The sequence below is a fragment of the Camelus ferus genome, chromosome 36 (assembly GCF_009834535.1).
Source record: "Camelus ferus isolate YT-003-E chromosome 36, BCGSAC_Cfer_1.0, whole genome shotgun sequence".
Classification (NCBI taxonomy): Eukaryota; Metazoa; Chordata; class Mammalia; order Artiodactyla; family Camelidae; genus Camelus; species Camelus ferus.
Genome location: NC_045731.1, coordinates 11,772,708 through 11,787,685, shown reverse-complemented (window position 1 = coordinate 11,787,685; position 14,978 = coordinate 11,772,708). Strand labels below are relative to the sequence as shown.

Genomic DNA, 14,978 nt, shown 5'->3' with positions numbered 1-14,978 from the left:
CCACAGTGCTCATGTACCTGGCGGGTGCTTGCTACCTCCTCCGATTCCACGGAACCAGAGCAGCAGTCATCTAAGAGAGTGAGAACAGGCAGGGCTCGGCCAGCCAAAGCAGGACCGAGGCAGCCCCTAGACAGCGCCCTCACCACCGACACCGACTCCCGGCAGGACCAGCGTAGCTGCGACCTGCCTGGAGGGTCCGATGCTCCCATTTCTGCAGCATCAGTTCTGATGCCGGTGAACCTCCCTCCCACCTCGTTTATCTTCTCCAAGAAGTCACTGCAGTTGTAGGGATTAGGTGAGCACTTCGGCTTAACCCAGCAGGTTGGGGTGAGAGTGGAGCAGAGCACACAGACACGACCTGAACGGATTTCCAGAGACTTGCAAGAAGCACAAGCCTTGAGAGTCAGAATAAGAGGCCCCAGTGGGGCTAATGGGGAAACGAAGCGGCTCCCTTCTACCACAAAGGGTTTAAGACCAATTCTTCTTTCATCAAATGCTACCAAATAGAAAAGTCTTTTACAAAACCATGTATTTAAAGATATACTATCACTCTTAAACCTCTTTCTAATAGGAAAAATTTAGCCACAGCCTTGCATCAGACACCCCCAATAAGTCCATTTTTAATCTTACAAAATGCCTGATTATTCATTTACTCAAGAAGCATCTGTTGAGCGGGAACTGTTACGTAAAATGCTGGAGGCACAAAGATGAGTGAGATCCAACCCCCCCCACCCCAGGCAGGACTGCAGTCTAGTGAGAACAGATACACAGTGCATATCAATCAGGCGTTGGGCTTCACGCTCGGGGCAGTGATGGGAACCTCACACGGCATCTCGGGGAGCCAGAGGAGGAGCTCAGGCTGCCTAGGGAGGTGTCATCAGTACCGGGGAAGGTCCTCCAGGTAATGCTGTGGCAGAGAGCAGAGGCCTGGAGACGGGAAACAGTGGGGAAAGCAGACACCCCAGGAAGACGGGAGGGACTGCGGCCACTCAAGAGCAAAGGTGAAGCTGAAAAGACAGAGGCCAAGGAAAGGCGGGCCCGTGGCCGTGAGGTAGACATGGATGAGTCCTGCGGGCAGTGAGTTGTGCATGTTACAACCCGCAGTGACGGAGATTTACCGCGAGACAGCTTGACCTCGTTACGTGGGGCTAGGGGAGACAAAACCAGGAGGCAATGACTCTGAAAATGTTTTCAGGGTGTCCATGGCCATTTCTGAATCACGTCTTCAAATAAAAACAGGACACCTTGGTTCTGTAAGGATTTTTTTTTTTACCTAATTGTGCACAGTGTGCCTCCCCTTTCGGACCCCCCGGACCCTCCCGACGGGTTACAGGTCAGCTCTGCCCATCACCAGGTGCAGACGCTGACAGCACTCTGGAGCTGCAGGCAAGGAGACACGTGGACCGAACCCAAATCCCGGTGTCTGGGTGTTCTGACCCCTCGCCCACCTCTCAACAACCAGGCTATGTGAATGTGGGTGATTTTCATCTTGGGAGATTTAAGAACTGTCAAACAAATGAAACAAACGAACGGGAGGAATAAAGGAAGTAGAGAGGGAGGAGGAGGTAGCTGGTGGGTGATGGAGAGGTAGGCGTTTAAAGCCAGGAAGTGCATGCATTTTTGTTTTTTTTTAAACCAGAAACATTTCTCGGGAATTGAGGGAGGACCGAGCTCCAGGCCTTTGGCTTGTCCTTGCTGAACAGGAGGCCAGTGAAGCCACGCGGAGTCTCGGTGAAGCATCCTTCTCAATGCTCCCTTTTTTCAACCACCTGCTCGAACCCCAAATGTCACTTTCCTCCCCGCCTCCTCGAAACCCAAGCCTTTTTCCCCATCAGCGAGCCTTTAGGAAACTCCCCGGAAAGTCGAGCCCTCAAGAGAAATCTGCAAAAATCCCCAAAGCCTGTCCTCCCCCCGGAAGCAGCCTCCGTCAGTCAGTCCCCGAAAAAGCCACCCCCATCTTTCAGTGCCACCCGCTTACCTCTTATCAACAACCAGAGCTTTTAAGAGAATTAAGGAAAGTGGCCTGTGGCACGTGGGCTCTTTTATAGAATGTATTTGAAAATGCAGTGTTTTCAGGACCACAGGACGCTGTGACCACCTGCGCACCCCCATCCCCAAACCATCAGTGCTGCGAAGGTGGGCCCCAGGATTCCTGCAGCCTCACCAGGTGATGGATGTCTTATAAATACCCAGAGAATGACTGAATGAGCGAGTAGATGGACAGCAGTGAATGTAAACATCTCAGAGCACAAACACGTGGCGGCTTCCAGAGTGGAAAGAGCGAGGTTTTAGGTGAACAGCCCACTTTGCACAGCAAACCCAAAGTGTACCCGGGTCTGGCATCCGAGGCCATCACAGTTTCTAAGGCAACAGATCCGAGCTCCAGTCTCTCCCCTCCGCCTCGGGCCCCTCTCCCCTTCCAGATAAACTGCTGCTTCCACAGCGGGTAGAATTTTTCTGATTGTGTTTGGATCTGAACCCACATGAACCCACAGCAGAGTGCAGAATGAGGTCTGGTCAGGTCGAGGACCACGAGCCAGCCGGAGACGCCCCCAGCATCTCTGCATGGCCCTGCTCACACCCGACTCAGGCTCCAGGTACCAATGAGGCCGGTGCGTCCTGCACGGACCCGACAGCCCGGAAATCAGGGATCTGCCATCCAAAGGCAGGGCCTCTCCCACCCAGAAGGGAAACCAGGGAACACTCTGCACCCGTTTGTTTTTCTGTGGACGGAAGGGTCGAAACGCAGACCAGCTCACGCCAATGCTCTTTTCCTTTAGTCCAGCTGAACCGTTTCTTTTAAATAAAAATTTTGTTGAAAGGGGGCAGGGCGTCAGCTCAGGGGATGTGCTATTTTAAGAAATATGATCATGTATTTAGAATCCATTTGAAATCAATCTGGGGGTTGTTGTTAAGAATGACGATGCCCCTGCCGTATGTTCACGGGTGGATTTAATGAGCCTTTACTGAGTATACAGGCAGGGGATCGATTATAATTTGGTATATAAACTGGTGACTTTCAAATACTTTCAGGAAGCCTGATTTATCTATGATTATTTTAGGAAATGTTTTATATGAGAGACAATGCTTGAAGGTGAAGGGCTGTCTCTGGAATTATCTTTTGGATACTGAATAATGAAAAGACATGGGAAATGGGAAATGTTAGATTTCCAACCTTAAGACCATAAAATAAGAAGAGTGAGACTTGTTTTGATGTCCGGTAGACTTTTAAATCTGGTCAACAAAAATGTATTAAGTAAGCTCTATTTTCAGGCCCTGGGAGACTGAGATAAAACACAGTCTCTCAAGGAGTTTAGTCTAGCTCTGCCTCTGAAGAATTTAAATCAGCTTTAAGATACTATCTTGTAATTTGATCTCAAAACGTGTTACTTCCGTCTATGCAGGACAGCCTAATTACACAGGCGAGAGCAGGGGATGGCCTCAGGTCCACACTCACACGGATGTGGTGGGGTGGGGGACCCCACCCTCTCTCTTCTGCCTCCCTAGGAACGTGTGTTCCAGTTACTCTTGCTCTGTTTCCACAGGGACAAAAGGAAAAGCCCTCACTATACTTCATCCGTCTCCTCCCATCCTCCCATCCTCCCATCTCCAAAAGGTGGCTCACTGTTCTTGTCTGCTGCCTTCCATCTGTCCTGACCCCTACTTCCACTAAAGACCAGCCCCACCCCATCCTCAAAATCCTGTTCCCCGCGGTGTGTCTCTAGCACAACCATCAGGAACCTGTCACGACAAGTGTGAACATCTCCCGCCACTCCCTTCACTGACCTGCTAATTAGGTCCAAAAGTTGTACCATCAAACACAGACAGAACTGTTTTCTTGAAACCAAAATATGTACAGACTTCAAGGGTGCCCTCTGACACTGGTTTCATTTACCCATAAAGACAGGGCAGCTACTGCTCTGATTGGCACAGACATCACCTGCCTCTCTTAGTACCACACACCTAAAGGAGATGTTTAGGTCACAGACTGAATCAGAGCAGGACAGGTGTGGGCTACAGAGGACAAGGAGGGTGACACGTGATGTCCAAGTTCAGAGGAGCCCATGAGAACTGGACGAGTGATGGAGAGACCAGGGGCTGCCCCAAACCTGTCCTCAGAGATGGGAGAGGGCCCCCAGATTTACAGTGAAAGGACAGGAGGGACCACCAGGAGCAAAGGAGCAATGGAAACTTCAAAAAGCAATACGGGGAGGCTGTGGGGAGAAGTCTGAAGCAAAATTACTGGGGAGCCATAGTAGTCAGGCTTCTCCAGAGAAACAGAATGAGTAAGATATATATATATATTTATATATTTATTCATATATAATATATATATAATAAGAAGATATGATATGTATAATAAGAAGAGGTTTACTATCAGGAATTGGCTCATATCTGAGATCTGGACTCTGGAAGCCCAGGAGAGCTACCCTGTGGTTCGAGTCTGAGTCTCAGGGCCTGAGCACTGGGGGCCAGTGCTGGAAGTTCTACTCTAGAAGCTGACAGGCTCAAGACCCAAGATGCTCTGGTGTTTCTGTCTGTGTCTGGAGCTGGGAAAGGACATGTCCCAGCTCCACGGTCAGGGAGGCGGAATTCCCGCCTCTCAGCCCTTTGAGTTCACTCAGGTCTTCAGTGGATGCTGGGAAGGGGGACTTGGTCTACCGATTAAAATGCTCATCGCACCCAGAAGTACCTTCACAGACACACCCAGAGATAATATCTGTGTCTTGGCACCTCGGAGCCCAGTGGGGTTGACACAAAATTAACCATCACAGGGGCTCACATCGAAAGCCACCATTCAGGAAAAGAAGGGCCGTTCATGTGACTCACCCTGAGATCTCAATGCCAGCTTGGTCTCCAGAAGACCGGGCTCTCGGCCACTAGAGAAGGGACCGTGCATCTGATTCAAGGTGGTCATTTTCAGTAAGTGGCCTCTCAGCCTAAACGCACGTGACAAATGTGGCTCTGATAAAACTCGCATAATAAACCACACAGGAAGTATCCAATGTCCCTGTTCGCCGGAGCTCAGAGAACTTGGTATCTCACGGTGCTGAGTCAGAGCAGCTCACCTACCCGGCCCCCTCGCTGATAATGCACCCTCAGTGCAGGAAAGGCAGAGAACCCAGGCCTCCTGAGCCCAGTCTGACTTTTTAAAGTAACCTGCTGAGCCCTTTTGTCTACAACTCAGATTCCTTTCAGCACTGGAAGCTTTTTAACCAGAATCTTGGGTGAAAGTAGGCAGCAAAAACCTCACTAAAATGTTCAGGTGAGACCCCCCCACAGCTTAATGGTTAGAACTCAGGCTCTCGAGTTTGTCTGGGGCCAGATATCGGCGCCAACATTCATAGGCTGGGAAACCTTGAGAAAAGCTTCTTTGATCTCTCTGTGTGGCAGTTTATCTATAAAGACAAGGCTCACACCAGAGCTGCATCCCCGGCTTGTGATGTGCAGTCTTCACAGCGACCCTGCCAGGAAGCCAGCATCCCTACCTGTACTCTCCAGCGGTGCAAACTGAGGCACCACGAGATGAGGTGACTTGGCCAAGACTGCACGGCTCGTGGCTTAGGGACATGGATGTGAGTCCAGCCCAAGCACACTGGCTGGCAGGTCACGCCTGCCTCCAGGAGCGTAGGGAAACGAGGCAGCCATCTCGGTGCCTGGAAGTGCCTGGCCGGTCAGAAACCAACGTAGCCCTGATGAATACACAGCTGTGCCGAAGCGTAGGAAACACGCCACGGTGATAAACACTGTGGAAACCCAATTCTATACATTAATTGATAATTCTGAAAAATTCAGGGTGAAAAACACTATGAAAAAATATATATAAATGCACAATGAAATGTCCTTCACTGTTTGGTTTCATGTGAGTTTCACTGTCAGAATTCCTGTACTTCCAGACTTGCCTCAAGTGTGTTTAAGTCTAAATCACCTTCAGAAGACCAAACCTCCTCACTCTAACATATTATTACAAAGCTCACATAAGCAGGGTGAGCGCCAAGTGGGGAGAAGTATTGGACACTGTGTCCTGATCGGGTTATCCGGATCAGAAGCCCCAGCGGTGATTTACTGCCTTCCCAGTGCCTGCTGCAGCATCTCATTTAACCGGGTTATTCAGACTACTGGGAATGGAAACCCAGATGGGGATCTGAAAGTAAATAGAACTGATTTTCATTTAAAGCCTAAACATTAACTCTTTCTGCGATTTCAAATATGCTGATATCACACGAGTGCAAAAGTGCAATTTAAGATGTGTACATTTTTTTGTTTAAAATACCCCCCCCCCCTTTTTTTTTTATCATGGTGGCTCAATTTTTTAATTTCCCTAGCGGTCCACGCCTGAGGCTACCGCAAGCTCACTCCTTTCTACTGCGGGGAAACGCCCGGGCGCCCACTGCGACCCGCGGCCAGTGCCCGGGGGCCACTGGCCTGGACCCTCCTCTCCAGATGCCGATCAGACGATCAGACGTCTCTCCAGGATGGGGCGAGGGGAGGGGGCGGAGTCCCTCCCACCTAAGGTACCCCTGTGGTGCAGCTCCCCTCTCCTGGGTCCTCCTACAGCTCTGCTTCCCTGGCCCCAGGTGTCCCCCACCCACCCACTGCCGTACTCCCTTTCCCACCCCCACCCCCCAAAGCCTGGCTCCCCCACTTCAGTCTAACCCACTGCCAGATTCCCCTCTCCTGGGTGTCCCCCTCACTGCACAGCTTCTCAGGTTCCGCACAGCCTGCTTCCCTGTCCCCTGGTCCCCCACCTCCAGGCTCCCCGGCCCCCTGGTGCCCCCACCCACAGGCTCCCTCTCCCCTTCCTCCCTCCCCAGTCCCCGGAGCCCCCTGCCCCTCGCTCCCCTGTCCCCGAGCTCCCCCTCCCCGGCTCCGCTGTCCGGGCCTGGGCGGCGGGTCCCAGCCGGGCTGGAGCGCACTCACCGCGCGGCTCTCTCTCGGACGCACGGCGGCAGCGGCGGCGGGCGGCCCGCGGGGACAGGCGCGCCCCGCCCCGGAGAACCCCGCGTGTCATTTGACCAAATAAGGAGACGCTCGCTCCAGGCGCGGGCGGGCTCCCGGGGCTCAGGTCGGCGCTGGGACCCCGGCCCGGCCCTTTGTCTGCCGCGGGCGTTCCCTCCGTCCCCGCGGCTTCCCGGGCGCGGGTCCGGGGCTCCGCGGGTCCGGTCGGCCGGAGGTGCGGGCGCGGCCGGGGAGGGAGGCCACTTACCGGGTCTGCGGGAGCGGGTTGTGCGCCCGGGGTGGGTGTGCGCGGGGCGTTTCCGCGGACCCTCCCTGCAGCCCTCGGCCCAAGTGAACCGGCAGATGCAGGAAGAATGGGTAAGGCCAGGTCTTTGTCCCGCTGCGGAGGGGACAGAGAAGGTCCAGCCCCCCGCACTCCAGGCCAGAGGGCTCTCTGGGCGTTCTGTTGTCCCCTCCAGGGCGGGAGAACCCAGCTGAGGTGGAGAAAGCGCCTCCCACACGCAGAGCTCAGGCCCCGAGCCCCGAGCCCCGAGCCCAGCCTGGTGGATGAGGGCACCGCCCGGCAGGGCCCGGGGCTGGGGGAGGGCGGCGGGGAGGGAATCGCTGCTCCGGAGTGGGTGGCCAGCCTCCACGTGCAGCCGGGGTGCGGATGGGCAGGTGGGCCGCGGGCAGGGGTGTCACGGCCAACATCAGCCGGCCTCTGAAAAGGAGCAGCTGTTCCATCGCTTTCTCTGGGTTGATGCTCAGTGTCTGGTGGTGTTTCGGAGGCTCCGCGCAGGTCTCTGTCACGGAGTCACAGAACTTGAGGGCCGTCCTGTTAGGTACCACCCACTGAGATCTAGCTCTCAGGGCGTCTCACTCCATCCTCGCCCCTTGAAGGGAAGGATTAATACCTCGGTTTTATGGTGAAGAAATTTCAGCTCAGCGAGGTCTGCTCAAGGCCCCTGAGCAATGGTTATGCAGCTGCGATTTGGCCTGGAGTCCGTCCAAGGCAAAGCCCTGTATCTCACAGGGCAGAAAAGGCCCCTGGCCCCATCAGTCACTCCAGGGCCCTCAGGGGGCTGACACCTGAGCCCCCAGAACTGGGTGTGGTGAAGCCAGCTCTCCCTCCCTGGTGCCCTCCCTGCACCTCGCAGAAAGGAAGTGTGGGCTCTGGGCCTGATTCCCCACCTGCAGTCAAATCAGCCCCATCGTGAAATCGAGAGCAAACTGTTGAAAAGCCTTTCCCCGCTGACTGAGCTGGATTTGATGTCTGTGTGGCTGCAAATTACAAAATGGTCTTGTTCTCACATGCTGACCCCACTGCTTCAGTCTGTGAAAACAAGCTGAAAAAATAATGAAACAGTAATTTCTGCATTTGTCTTCTTTCTGCTTTCTTTTGGCTTACTTGATTTTATTTTATTTTTTTAGCTTTCTGAATTCAATATTTAATTCATTAATTTTAATTTTATTTTTATTGATATAGTTATTTTGTTCTATATGTTTTTTTCTAATAACTATTTTAGTTGTGTCACACTGATTCTAGTGTGCTGTGTTTTCTTTATTATTATTTTAAGAAATCCTACAGTTTAATTTTGTGTATTTCCTTTGACCTAAAAGATAGAGGAACATATTAAATGACCCTTTAAGGATGTAATCAGCAAAATCCAGACACTGGAAGCAAATTCACTGAGTCTCTACAATAATATTGCTAAAAAAAAAAAAAAAAAGAAAAATCAAAAACAGAGAGGTGGAGGAGGAAACTAACAGATTAAAAAGAGTTAACTAACTGCAGTGAATGGATGGACCTTAGAATCTGAGTCAAAGAACACAATACTGAAAAAAATAAATTTTCATGAGACAATCTGGGGAAATGTGACAATAACAAATGATGACATCGAGAAATTAATATTAATTTATTTTAGGTATGATAATGAAATTACACACATATTTTTAAAGCCCTTACTTTTCAGAATAATACCAAAATATTTACCTATGTAGAAATACTATGTCTGGGGTTCTTTCAAAATAATTTGGGGTTGGGGGAATAGGAAATATACATATTATACTATTAATTATACTATATTATGTATTATACTATATCTACAAATTATACTATTTATTATAAATATAAATTATTTAATTGTTATACTATTATATGTACATACCACATATATATGAAATAGTATCAGCATTATGTGTTATATTTCTGATGATGGTGACCACTGAAAGGTGCTGACAGGTAGGCAGAAATTCCTTATACTATTCTCTTTCCTGTTACAATGCTTGAAAAATTCTGTAATGAAAATGATTTTAAATGACAATGCACGTATCACGTGCCCTTAACCCAGCATCTCCCCTTATAGGGAATCATCTTACAGGGAATCTTGCTCATGTGTAAATGGATATACACACAAGAGTGAGTTGTCATTGCAGAATTGTTTGTAATGGCAAAATATTGGACCATGTTATATGTTCGGCAACAGGGCCTAATTAAATATCACATGGTCCATTTTAGAATGATTTCTAAATGCAGCTGTTAAAAAGAACGAGGTAACTGTATTTATGGATTTGGCACTTTGTAAACAGTAACCAACTATTTGTGTTAATAAGGAAAGGAAGAGGGAAGACACACATGTAACAGTGGTTGCCTCTGGGGAGATCAGGGTGACTGGGGGTCAGGAGTGGAGGGGGGACAAATTTTACTCAATGTCCTCTGTTTTTTTGAATTTTGAGCTGTACAAATGTATTGTTCATTCAAAATAAAATATTTTAGAAGTTAAAGTAACACATGCTTCTTTTTTAAGAAAAGAGGAAACAAATTTGTTAAACTGGGTTTTTAGAAAGTCAAAGACGGTTTGCTAGAAAACAAATAAGAAGAAAGAGGAATGCATTCTGCGCTTAATGACATAGGTTCTTTTCTGAACAATTTTAATTAAAGGACAAACTATTAAAAAATAAATTTTCACTGGACATTCTAGGAAAACAGATTTTGAAAAGTTCTGTTTGTACAACATTGTGCATTCATCTCTCGGTATCCCAAGGGGACTGGTTCTAGGACCCCTGAGGGCACCAAACCCAAGGATGCTCAAGTCCCATATATAAAATGGTGTAGTGTTTGTACATAACCTATGCACATCCCCGGCATACTTTAAATCATCTCTAGATTACTTAGAATCTCTAATACAATAGAAATGCTATCTAAATAGTGGCCAGCGTGGCAAATTCAAGTTTTGCTTTGGGGAACTTTCTGGAACTTTTAAAAAATATTTTCCATCTGAGGTTGAATTCTAAGATGTGGCGCAGAACCCACTGTTCCGGAGGGCAGACGGCATTCCCAGGACCTGACTGTAGTGCAGGGCACAGAGTATGGGCTTAGTGCCTGTGGACATTGAATGAATGGATGGGCCCCAGAAGAACTGCTTAATATGTGACAAGTCTTTCATTCTGTCACTGATTATTTCCTAGTAGAGCAGATGGAATATTATAGAAAATATAACACTGTCTGCAGCGGTAGAGCTGATCTCTGGATTGAATCCCAGCTTTGTGGCCTTGGGCAACCACAGAACCTCCCTCTGTTTGCTCGTATGTAAAATGGGCCGATGACGTAGAGCTTGCAAAATTGTTGGGATGGTCCTTGGACGTGACGCATGTAAGCTGCTCATCACTAGTACACACTTTTAGTAGGCCCTCATGAAATACCAGCTTTTATTCTTTGGGTAACAGGGAGATGAATCCAGAAGAAGAAGAAAATGGGAAGGTGGTTAAATGGTACAAACTTTTTTTTCCCCAGTTATAAGGTAAGTAAGCCCTGGGGATGTGATGGCCAGTGTGGGACTCTAGTTAACAATACTGGTTTGTATACTTGACAGTCTCTGAGACAGAAGATCCAAAAAGTTCTCTTCACAAGAAAAAAAAAAAAAGTTGTCACCTATGCGAGGTGATGGATGTTAACGAAACTCACTGTGCTCATCAGTTCATAGTACATACAAATCGCGAATCGTGCTGCACCCCTGTAGCTAACAAAATGTTCTATGTCAATTAAATCTCAAGTAGCAAAAGGCAGGAAACAGACTTAATTCTCGTCCGAAGGGAAGATTCAGGTTTAAGTCCTGTTCTGAAAAGACAAGACTGCCTTTTTGAGAGAAAAATTCTCTGCTGTAGATAAAAGGTTAGTTCACAGAAGGAAAAAAAAATGAAGAAATTGTATTTCACGAGAGAGGGATGGAGTGGGAACTCGGGCAGGTTATTCAGGTCTTCTTTGGTTGAGTTCAGACCTCCTGCACCAGCCAGCACTGCCCTACACCTCCTTCCTGCCTGGTTGGGGTTTGGGGGAGAGGCTCAGCTGGGAACGAGGAAAGAGAGGGAAGGCTTTATGGTGTCGGCCAGTGGTTCTCAACGTGAGATCTGGAACCAGAAGCCTTAGGGTCACCCAGGACTCGTTAGAAGAAAACACCCTGGGGCCGGCTCCATGTTTGAACAAGCCCTCCAGGTGGTGCCGATGACTGATAGAGCTTCCAGTGAAATGCCGCCCCGGGATGCTACCTTTGGACTCCACCTCTGGACTCCGTAATTTACCAGAATCCCAGGGAATGTCAGTTTCTTTGAGGGAGGGGATAGACTAAGCACAGACCAGGCCCAGGGGCTCGAAAATGCACCTGATGCTGCAGGGCGCTTCTGAGGGGAGCACAAGGTGGGACCCTCATGGGTAGGAAGTCCCAGACTGCGTCTCAGTGATACAAACGCTGAATTGTAATTCTCTCCTCCCAGCCCTGGAGGAAGGCCATCTTCCAGGAGTGGGGGCCCGACTGCAGACCCTGGGTGGGTGGTTGGGGGGAGGCCATCCTTCAGCACGGGGGCCCTCACACCACCGGGAAGAGAGGGTCCTGGGAGCAGACTTCCCAGTGACAGTTATCCTACCCGCCCACCTCAGCCGAGATCTTCAGAACACTTTTCCCCCCATTCCAGAAAGGCTTTCTCACTGCCAGTCAGTTCTGCCCACTCCAGCCCTGGGCGGGAAACCGGTGGATGGTTTGCCCTTGATTCAGAGGTAATCACTGGTAATTGCCTCGTGGTTGGAGAGTGAGTAAGTGTCTCAGATCACAAAAGCTGGCGGGGAGAGGGTGAGTTCTCGCTGGGAGGGGAGGGGAGGGTGGGGGAGCTGGCTCAGGAGGCAGGAGCCCACGTGGTGGCTCAGACACCTGGGCTCCCTTTTTTTGAAAGCGCCATTTGCTCTTATTAAGCAGGAATCCCTCTATGGGAGATGGCCCCGCAGGGCAGGAAGGGTGCTCACCCCTCCCTGTGCCCCTGAGCTTGGGGAGCAAATGGGAAGGACGTGGTCTGGTTACAACTAGATCCATCGTGAAGGACCTGAGTGTTGCCCCTTGGCCTGGGAGACTTTCAGGAGAAGCCCAGCCCTCACAAAAGGCAAACCCTTCTTTCCCTGCCCCTCCCCTGGCCAGGCTCTGGTTAGGAGGGCAATGCCTGGCTCTTCCTTAAGATGCAGAGTTCCCGTACCCCTGACTTTGCTCTCTCTTTTTCAAAAACTGACTTACTGGGTGCAAACGGTCAGTGTCTACAGCCTCCAAACGCGCCTGACTTGGAGCAAATCCACCAGCAGCTCCAGGACCCTGACTGCTGTCGCTGGGTTCTGCGTATGTGAGCATTTGACCCAAGTTTCCAGGGTGCCTTTGCTAAGTCAGTAAGAACATGCTGTCGCGGGGTTAACGCCCAGGGAAGGAAGCCGTTCACACTGTGGTTCCTTTGGGTCCATTTCGGATGAGGAAGAGCCGGATTTCTTCAGATGAAACTGGACCCAGGAGAAGTCGTCTCCTGCTGCTTCCTTGAAATCGCTTTGTCTCTGGTGTCAGTCCTCTTCCGCAGCAATCCACCCACTTCTCTGCTTGCCAGCAGTCGTGTGTTCTTTTGCTCCTGTCAGCTATTCCCAAGTCCGGTTGAAAGAAGTGTGCATGTCCGAGGTCTGTGCAAACCTGGCAGGAGCCTGTTCTGAAGGAACTCTGTTTGCACCCCTAAAATTCCCAAAGAACTTCAGCCTCTGACAGTCCTTCCTGGCATCTCCGGGAAGGGAGCTCTCCACGCCTCACTTGTTTCTCAGAATGTTGATTTTAAACCACACTGAAATCGCAGTTACTCTTTGTCAAGGAACTTTCCGAGTCAACACTGCAACATTAAAATCCCAGCATCTCTCCCCACTACCACCAAAGGCCTTGGCACTATTTCCGCCTTGAATCAGGGCCATTAACAGAAAACCCAGTGGTCCAGCCAGAAAGAGCCTAGGAGCCAGGCCCCGGGAGGGAGAGGCTGGGCTCTGGGCCAGGAACTGCCAGGACAGGTAACAAACACCCTCAGACTCCCCTCACCTGTGAGACACAGGCTGAACCACCTCCCTTCTGACCTTGAAGTGTTAATTTTCTAGTTTTTCTTCAAGTCGTTTTTATGGCTAATGAATAGTGGAAAGATTTCTGGAATGTCTCCTGTGGACATTTCTTCATCAGTGGTGTGGATTTATGTGTGACGAAAGCTGTATTTCAAGTTGATTTAGGTTCTTCTAAAAATCAAGTTAAGGGCTACCTTCCACCTATTTCAGAAAGTGCATTGACACCAGACCTGCGGGTCATGACAGAGCTTTCTAGAACAGCTGGGCTTCCTTCTACGTCGTGGCAATGGTAGTGGACTGTTGAGATGCCAGGAAAAGATGTTCTGAAAGGTCCAACCTCAGCATCTCCTGGCAGCACGCTCTGCCTCCCAAAACATCTTTAAGAATTCTGGGCCATCCTCACTGCACAAATATTTTTGGAAACTTCTGCACAGTTAGATGCTGAGATCAGTCATGCACCTCCAGCAGGATGGAGGGGGCTCCGGGCACAAATTACTGTCAGGTGTCCAAAACGTTCATCTCGCTGTCCTTAAATGCAAGATGTCCGTCCTTCCTTTCTTCCTTCCTCCCTTCCTTCCTTCTTCCTTCCTTTCGCCTTCTTTTCAGCAGTTTGTAATTCTGTGTTCACCTGGCAGGTGGCCCTCCCATCACCCAGCTCCCTGACCTCGTTAATATTCCATGGACTCAGCTCTCTCTCCCATCCGTGTGTGTGTGTGTGTGTGTGTGTGTGTGTGTGTGTGTGTCTATTTCCCTATGTCAATATTGGTGCCTTGAGCTCTCTGGACGCGCTAAAAGCAGATGAAGGAAACGCATGAGAGGTTCCTTTTCCTAAGAATGTGTGTGGAGAGTTATCAGGTCAGGGGGCGGGAACTGCGCCCCTCAGCTCGGAGGTCTCTGAGACCCCTCCCACCTGTCCCTGTAGCCAGTGACCAAGGCTGTCTCATCCTGTGGCTCCTGGAAGTCCTCTCCTCACTCTCTTCTGCCTGCAAACTCCCGTGCATCCTTTAAAATTCAGGTAAAGCGTCCTGCCTAGGGCGGCTGTTGGGGGCCTGTCCAGAGCCTTGGTTCTGGTCATTCCACCTTGTCTCATCTCTTTCACATGTACAACTAAGCATACAGTGTGAGCTTCCTACGGGCAGGTACTGCGACGTGTGTTTCTGAATCTCAGTATCTGCTGAGTTCAGTTCAGGTCTCCTGAAAAGGCCCAGGGCCGCGGCTTGCAGGCTCTTACGGGCAATCAGGCTCTGGTCCAGTAGGCCAGTTCCAGTATCAGGGCTCTGCGCTGACATCCAACTTGCAAACCACTAGAATCAAAGCGAAGCAGACGGGCCTTCCCTTCCAGATTCTGCGTCATGTCACACGGAGGAAGCCCTGGGGTGTGTCATCTGCAGGGAGGTAGGAGGCTGCAGGGGCCACCCGTGGATGTCCTGGGGCGGCACTGCGACTGCGAGAGTCTGGCCCCGCCTGCCCTGCTCCTACCCCCGCCCCTGCCATATTCCAGTCTTTTAATAATGCTTAGATTTCTTTACCTAATCATCTGTCGACGAACAGACTCACAGACAAAGAAAACAAACTTACGGCTACCAAAGGGGATGGGGCAGGGATAAATTGTGAGTTTGAGATTTACAGATACAAACTACTA

The 14,978-nt window shown here is 50.1% G+C and overlaps 1 protein-coding gene across 3 annotated transcripts in view; it reads right to left on the bottom strand.

The window, feature by feature from the left end:
• FHL2 (four and a half LIM domains 2) overlaps positions 1-14,978 on the bottom strand; it is a 47,010-nt gene that overhangs the window by 19,466 nt on the left and 12,566 nt on the right. Inside the window, exon 1 of one of the 3 annotated variants that reach the window (XM_032474347.1) lies at positions 7,208-8,195. The exons of 1 other annotated variant lie outside the window; for it this stretch is intronic. The gene's annotated coding sequence lies outside the window, so the exon portion shown is untranslated. Of the gene's footprint in view, positions 1-6,921; positions 7,049-7,207; positions 8,196-14,978 lie in introns of those variants that run through there. One more of the 3 variants, XM_032474348.1, reaches the window with a different exon arrangement.